At 40.4% G+C, this 8,557-nt stretch overlaps 1 protein-coding gene across 7 annotated transcripts in view; it reads right to left on the reverse strand.

Annotated features, from left to right (window-relative positions):
- LOC111154171 (SMAD family member 1) overlaps positions 1–8,269 on the reverse strand; it is a 73,735-nt gene extending 65,466 nt beyond the window's left edge. For 2 of the 7 annotated variants that reach the window (XM_022513638.1, XM_022513628.1), the window contains exons 1-2: positions 7,601–8,020; positions 7,125–7,197 (exon numbers count right to left, since the gene is read on the reverse strand). The gene's annotated coding sequence lies outside the window, so the exon portion shown is untranslated. Of the gene's footprint in view, positions 1–3,551; positions 3,590–5,295; positions 5,351–7,124; positions 7,198–7,600; positions 8,021–8,056 lie in introns of those variants that run through there. The other 5 variants (XM_022513621.1, XM_022513612.1, XM_022513604.1 and 2 more) reach the window with 5 other exon arrangements.
- Between the last annotated feature and the right edge of the window lie 288 nt (positions 8,270–8,557).

Genomic DNA, 8,557 nt, shown 5'->3' on the forward strand with positions numbered 1-8,557 from the left:
AATGCAATAAAATGCACCTCCCCTCTCCCGGACTTTAACACCTCTGAAACCAGGAACTTTACAATTGGTGGTAAGTCCTATCTAATTGATGTTTTTTTCCCCCTCAAGTAGCACATGAAATAGTGCACTGAAATAATCAGCAGCACCTTAATTAGATGAAATATGAAAGTAAAACTCATTTCATCTTACTATCAGTCCTGAGGCTAATACTATTATCTCTATTTTTCAGACGAGGAAAAGCGAGATACCAAAGTAACCAAAGCTACCGTTGTAGCTTCCCCCAAAGTTATAAAAAGCAAGTAAGTGGTGGGGCTTAGACTTCAACCAAGGCAATCTGACTCTAGAGCCTCATCTCTTAACTGATTTCTATGCCTAGGCCAGAATCATCTTTACCAACAACATTTCTCTCCAATCTTACTATCAGGCCATGAAGCTATCCCAGAAAGTAACAATTACCTAATCCACAGCTACATCAAACTTCCCACCAGGATTTGCCCTTGCTGGTTAGTCTCTGAATTCTCCGTAGACTCCCTGGCACACTACCAACAATGGTTCTTTCAAAACTTCTTCACTGTTCTTAAACTTCCTACCATTTGCCGAGTCACCCACGTCACTATCCCAGTAAGGGACTCGTCTCCCACACTAATGGGAAAGGCAGCGCAAGCTGACACAAGTTCTGCCATCTCCTTTCTTCTAACTTGGACCCCATTCTGCTTCTCTCTCAGACAACCCTCCCTCCTTTTCAAGGTTAGTATTTTGTCACCTGTGCTCTAAGTCACTAACTCCATCATCTTTCATTGCTCTCTGTCCATTAACTTCTTTCCTTCAACCTTTGGAATCAAAGAGATCACACCTACCTTTGAAATATGTCACTCAAGGACATGAGAATCTAGTTCTCATTTCTTAATATGCTCTGTGTCTCTTCACATCTGTATTCACCTGATTACCCCGACCTTTTCTCCTTCATCATCCAACATTTTCCCACTCTGAACCTACTTCTGGAATTTCTCTTCTCCATGATTTCTGGTTTCACTTCTCCTCTGACCCCGCATCTTTCTTCCAATTTCTTCTTCCATCCACTTTAAATATGCCTCTTCCTTCTACTAATTCCCAGTTGTGGACTTCAATGGAAGACTCAGCCCACCAGCTCTTTCCTCTCCGTGGTCCTCTCAGAACACCTGTCCACTCTTGGAACTTCAACCGTCATTTCCTGGAGATGACTCCTAAGAATCTATTTGTGAAGCTCGGAGCCATTCCCTAGGCTTTGGTTATGTATCTCCAACTTGCCAGTAGGATACTTCTACTTAGATACTCCACCTTAATTCGACATGTCAATTCAATATTTATTCCTTCTACAACCAGTTCTTCCCTATTCTTAAGACTTTATTAATTTTCCAGCCACTCAGGTTGGAAACAAGAATACTCCCTGACTCCTCTCTCCCATTACTCTACAGCCAAACAACCACCAACTGTTTATGTGCTCACAAAACCCATCCCATAGTCACATAGGTAACTCAAATAGCTTTCCTGTTTATGTCTTTGCATCCAGGCCCTACCTTCTTCAATCTACACTGCATATTCACCTTCAGTGACTTCCCAATGCTTCCTTATTCTGGCACGGTAAGGTACTCAAACTTTCACCCCAACTTAACCTTTCTGAGCATGTCCTCCCCCTTACCACACTGAGCCCCACTGGGAATACCTACTGTGGTGAGGCAGGGCTTCTCACTTAGCCTCTAAATCTGTGCTATCCAATATGAGAGCCACAGGATAAACACAGTTATGTTTAAATATAACGTAATTAAAATTAAAAAATGCAACTCCCTTCCGTTGTGCTGGCCACATTTTAAGTGTCACTAGGACTAGTGGCTATTATATGGGACAGTGTAGATAGCAGACATTTCCATCACTGCAGAAAGTTCTGTTGGGACAGTGCTGCTGTAGAGATCCTCAATACCATGCTTAAGCTCCCTGGTCTTCCATACCACTACTCTGCCTAGCATGTTTCTCCCTTCTCCCTGTGCAAATCCACACATCCTTTCATGCCACAGCGGTCCTCATGTGAGCTGTCTGCGCAACTTCCTCCTATATGATCTTGTAACAATTCTTGCAATGTTGTTCTATTTAACTTTTCATTTTTGTGTGTCTTCTAATTATTGGACCACTCAGAACTAATAAGTATTCAAGGGAATAAATGAAGCATATACTCACTATAATACTGCATCAAAATTATCAAATTAATGGTATACGTAATATCCCTCTTCCATTAAAAAGACACGTTTTCTTTCAATCTAAACAAACAGAAGATCACATATTTACCTAATTAAATGACCTAATTATAATATTTGAAAGATAATCAGTTCCCCCTTTTTTTTTCTTGTGGTGTTTGTAACTGAAAGAAAAAAAAACCTTAAAGGTCTGAAATACTTCCACTTTGCATAAGCACACCACAAAGAAACCACAAAAGATAGACAAGGAAAGGAAAATGAATGAACAGTTTGAGTAACCATACCCTAACCATCTGAGATTATAGCAAAAAATATCTATAGTACAGCTACCCTAAAATTAAGGAGAAACTACAAATAAAGCACTTAAAAATTATGTATATAAATATATTTTTGAATCAATAGCTAGACCCCTCTATCCTCCTCTTTGCAAATATAACATAGTAAATATTTATTTATATTCTGAGCTCAACAGCATCTAGATACATAATTAACTGCCATGTGCGTATGTATTCTTTCTTTACATTCAAGGGTATGTCTCAAGAAAATTAGTTAAGAAACCAATCCACCACACCTTAGATCTGGGTTCTTAATGAAGGAACAAGGCTCCTGATCTGAATATTAGAACTGAGCAGAGATTTGGGGGAAATGGCCAGGTATGGATTCCCTCAAACCTTCAAAAGCTGGGTGTTTTATTTTCAAGAGGGAGTCTTGATTTGAGTTCTGAATGGAGCTTATAACAAAAACTACAAAGACGTAAAACCACTCAAACACTGCAGTTCCTAGTATCTTCCTAAAACTCTGATGTGATCACTGGAGTTGAACTATTTATGAAAGTCTTGGATTTGTTCTGAAAAACAGCCTCTCTTACATAAATGAGTGTTCTACAGAGCCTGTTCCTTTCTGCAAATCAGGCAGCAGTAGTTGTAAAATGTTACTTTTTTACGTGATAGGACTTGTTGTACATCTCTAAAATTGACTCCATCTTAATAATGCATACCAAAATAAAGATTTTAACTTAGATTTTAAGTAATTACATTCATGCTACTAGCTCTGCCTTTTTTTTTTTTTTTTTGAAGTTACTCCAGAGTAAGTGTTAAAAATTCTTCAGGTATTTTTGCTGCCAATCAGAGGACAAATCACTACTATTTGCGCTATCAGGAAATAGCAGAAAAGGAATAAAAAGAGCCAAGAGATTTCAGTTTGGAAGAAAAAGGCAATACTCTTATTTGTTATCAAAGTATCCCCTGCTAATCTTGGCACAAAAAGTAAAACCAGAGCTTCCAAGTTGTTAGAACACATCGACATGCTAGGAGAGTGGCAAACCTGGAAAGGAAGTGGAAGCTCCGCACTCCTTCCCCTATGCACTTCTGCTTTCTGTTATTCCTGAGCTGAATCCTTTATAAGAAACCGGCAGTCTGGTATAGAAAGAGAGGAGGAAAGAAAGAAAGAATGAACAGTAAAACCACATATAGAAGTAGCATTACAGAGAGCACCTCATCAGCCTTATTTTGTGACAATATCAAATTCCTCTACCTCTTTGTAGGTAAATTATCCTTCTTGTCCTCAGACCTTTCCAATTCTCTCCCTAATACCCCCTAGCTCCTTCCTTAAATACTCCAAACTTTAGCTTTCAGTTAAGAATGTGATTTGCTTTTGAGAGTCAGGAGAGAAAATCTGTATAGGAGAATTGCCTGATTTAATTTGATCTTGATACAATCTTGGATCTCCCATTTTCTACCAAGGTCCCATTGATTAAATGAGACACAGAGCTTTTCTTTTCCATCTCTAAGATTAAAAAAAAAAAAAATCAATTTCAATCTGTAAAAAACATCTCTCTGAGGTTATGAGACTTGATTCCTATTCAGCTCAATGTTAGGCACAAAAAAGTTGATGCCATGCCAAAAATTATCCTCTCCTCCCCTCACCAAATTACACTGGATATGCTCAGAGCAAAACCTTAGGAACACAATGAACGTAGCAGGAGAGGATAAACAAATGAGAACTCAACAACTCTAAGAGTGCTCCAAGTTCTGGCTTTCCCTCTTCTAGTCACTTTGGTGGGTGACTCTAGGCAAGTTGGCTATCTTCTCTGGGCCTCAGACCACACAGTTTGATATGAACCAATAGGATCAGAAAATCTTCAAAATAGCTTTTAACACTAAATATCTCTATTCTCTACAAAGGAAATTACATATCTTAATGTTTATGAACGCACTTGGCAAGGCTGTCCCATGGATGTCCTTCACCTGAAATATCATGCAATTTGGGTACTTGAGTATACAAGCTCACCAGGGCATATAAACATTTTTGGATGGGAGGATCTTTAGATTGGAGGATGGGAATGAGCTGATATTGGATCCACGGTTCCTTCAGATTCTTAAATGGCCTGACCCAATAAATAAATTAATTAATTAATTTTTAAAAAGGGGTTTAGGATAACTGCAAGACTACCCAAAAGTAGACATTAAATGTGGAAAAAAATTTCCAAGATTTGCCCTGAACTATTTTCATCTCAAAGCATGATATCTAACAACTAAGAGAAGACTAAAATTGACAAGATAAACTGAACTGCTAGAACTTTTCTCTTCGCTACTATCAGCCTGTGATAGTACAAGAAAAACACAAGGCGAAAGTAGCAGGGATTATCCAGAAAAGCAGAGATGAAAATAATTCAGCATTGAAATGCATTATTTTTTTGTCAGATTTACTCTTCCAATCATATTCTGCTTAAATATGTATAATGTAAACATTATGTTTCTTCTAAAGCACTCAAAAGAAGACAGCACCAGAAGACAGACCAGAAAAGCACAACAGAGGGCAAATCTATCTAAAAGCCTAAAAAGTCAGTCGTCGTGTCCATACTGGAATAGTAAAACCCAGCAGAACAATGCTTATTTGAATATTCTCAAAAGAAAAAGTTTATGTATAAATTAACCTATATATACACAGCTATGTATGTTTATATATATATATATGTATATTACATATATATATATATAGTTAAAAGGTGCTAGAGTCAGATTGCCTGTTCATATCCCAGCTAAGATTATAAATCATAATCACTTACTAGTTATGTAGCCTGAGGCAAGACACTGAATCACTCTGAACTCAAGTTTCTTTGCCTGTAAAATGTGGTAACAACAGTACTTAGGTAAGTTTTGGGGCTTAAATAAGGTATGAGTATTAAAAATAAGCATATAAGAAAAACCCAGAAAAATATTAACGACATTCTAAATCAAATTAGGGTCTATGATAAATATGATCCAGAGAAGAATCAATCTCATTTGATCTACTACTTCCAATTATCAGTTCCAAACTGTTTTTTATTTTACCAAAAGCAACTAGTAGGTGGAAAAAAAAAATAATGAAACATCCTTTTCTTTTCCTGACCCCACAAAGTCATTAGAAGTGGTAAGCAGAGAAGTAGCTGAAAGAGGAATAGAAAGGAAAAGCAGAAGTAAAGGTCCCAGAGTAGCACTGCCCAGCACATCCTTCTGTGATAATGGAAATACACACTGTCCAACATGGTAGCCCCTAGCCATATGTGGCTAGTGCTACTGAGAACATGAATGTCAGTTTCATTAACATTAAAATCCCCCTATGTAGCTATAGCTACCTTATTGGACAGTACCTCCCGAGATGACCCATAAACTGAATAAAGATTGCAGAAATTTCAGCAAAAAACGAGAGTCTTCTTTTCCAAAGCTGATCATACATTCAATTCAAATTTCTTTGCTTTCTGTGGAGACCTGGTAACCGTGACTTGTTAAAGAAATAAAATGCCAACTGATCCATCAATACAGTGCAACTCAGTGCTAATGAAAGGATCAGAGATAAGAAGCATGTGGTCCTCTGATATTCTAGAAGGTCCCTAAGGCCACGTTAAATTCAAGCTCACATGCAGCCTGATTCAGTACACGGGATCAGAGCTGTAAAGGTCCTTATCAGACCCCCAATGCATCTGTCTCTCCACTGCCAAATAGAAAGTTCCTTAGACAATGCAGACTGAACATCCTTTCGTTTATCCTCAGTTTCTTCAGAAATTCAGAGTTCTGTAAGCCTTTCCCTCTTTCAGAAACACCAGCATTCCTGGGCAGCTCAGCCTCTCCACTATAAACAAAATCCATGTACCACCCATATCTGAAGTATAACGCCAGACTCCTGCTTAGCTGCCCCTGTAATATGGTTTAATTATGATGACTGAACTAATAGGCTGACATCATAGACTTTTACAGGCTGACCCCATGTCATCCTGATGTATCATTTTGCACCAGTTCAGTGCTGTAAATCAATTTAAGATCTCAAGCAGGTTGAAAAGGCTGGTAATGATGCTTTCTCTGCTGTCTCTGGAGACTCTACATTATACACAACTTACATTATTTATAAAGCCTCAATGATGCCTCCATTAGCCTTGTAAGACTACACAAATGAGCTCTCTTATACACACACAACTTGGCCTTGATTATGTAGGCGACTACAGCTTAAATATAGTCATCTGATTACACCTCAGTTTCTTCTTTTTCCTATCTAACCGAGACATTAAATTTTTATCTCTAACCCAGAATTACTATAAATCAAAATCACAATCTGAAATTTAGTTTTTAACATTTATTGTTAAATGATTAACTTAATGCTTTAATGAACTTAGTAGGAAAAAATTACTTAAATTGGTTAAGAGGTTAACATTTTTAATTGCCTAAAAATGGTCATTTCTCTAAAATGCAAAGGTCATCAGTTCTTCAAGGGTATAAAACCAACGGACGCTGCAAAAAGGAAAAATGTATTTAGTTACACACCTATGGTTGGAGGGGGTCAAAACTAAATCAAGGACAAATCCCTACCCTCAGAAGAAACCCGATCCTGCCTGTATTCTCCAGAGGCTCGCGCATCACCCACCTCTAGAAAATCATCTCTCATGACCCTGGTTACAGTTTCTGAAGAATTGCAGTATCACACAAATGTACACCACCTGCAGGGAAATATCAAATAACTGCAAATGGGAAAGAGGGAGGGAGAGAGGAGCACAAACACCTTAAGCAGTCCAGCATACTCAGGCCTGGCACCTACATCAGAATAATAATGATGCAAAATATTTCTACTACTTGAAAATGCTGGAGCCCTGGACATGGGTCCTGCCTTGATTTTTTTTTTTTTTTTAATAGTGGTTCCAATACAGCTCAGCTACTTCCCATAAAACGTAAAGTGGTAATTATAAACAAGATGAAAAGTCAACATGGGCAGAGAACAGTTTTCTCATTGTGTTACTGAAATTAGGCATGTTGTCCACCACAGGCTATTAGAGCAAGAAATGTTCTGAAATGAAGGCATTCTGTGATTTAGGTGCCAAGAGTTCCAGCAACAGGATGACATACCGAAATCATGCAACTTCTGTACCACTGCACATACTTTGGAACTTGAGATGCACTGGAAAGGAGAGAACAGGAGGAAAAAGGAAAAGGCCGGTTGCCCCAGCACTCACGAAAACGATGCTTTCTCAAGGAGATGGTGCTGAGACGCGCTTCGATGTCCAGAAGGGAAGCGTCTCACTATCTTGCACCGCAGACTGAAAAATCGTAAGCGCCTCGGAATAAACAAAAGCCGCAGCTACTGTAGCTGTGAGATCCGGCAGGCATTCGTTCCTCCTCCCTTCCCAAGTACATCAAGGAAACGTCCTCCCTTCCAGCCTACATGTATATTAAGCAACTAGAAAAACAAGCCCACGTCTGTCTCTCTCACACCCACTCCCCCCACCTTCCTGCGGCAGCCACCCCGAGAAGCACTAACAAAGACAGCGGAGTAAATGAACAGTTGTTCAACAGCGAACTCACAAATACACTTGCAGTGAGGCAATCGAATCCGGTAAAGGGAAAGGAATGAGACGACACTTGGGAGACGCACGGGGTGTAGGCGGAAGAGAGAAAAAAAAATTACGCGCCGCCGCCGTCAAGCCTTTGAATAAATTAGAGGGAATTTCGGTGCCGAACTTTCCTTGACCTCGACCCCCAAGGGGCTCGTGGGGGCCGAGAAAGGACCCCGTCTGGGATGCGGAGGGGCGCAGGGCTCCGATGTCCCCCTCGTGCCAGACCCGCTCCGCGAGGCGCCGACCGCGGAGAGGGCAGCGCCCGCCGCTGTCCTCCAACTCCGGGCGACCGGCGCGGGACACAATGGGCCGGCGGGCAGCGCGGACGGGCCTTGGCCCGGCTGCGGAAAGGGAAAGAGAAACGGAACGGGCGGAGGGGGAGGGACAGAGGGAGGGGAGGTCCCGCCGCAGCCAGGGCGGGGGGCAAGGCTCGGGGCCGAGGAGCGCGGCTTCCCCGCCGCAGACCCAA

The sequence above is a fragment of the Enhydra lutris genome, unplaced genomic scaffold, assembly GCF_002288905.1.
Source record: "Enhydra lutris kenyoni isolate GAN:26980312 unplaced genomic scaffold, ASM228890v2 scaffoldscaffold3, whole genome shotgun sequence".
In the NCBI taxonomy this organism is placed as follows: domain Eukaryota; kingdom Metazoa; phylum Chordata; class Mammalia; order Carnivora; family Mustelidae; genus Enhydra; species Enhydra lutris.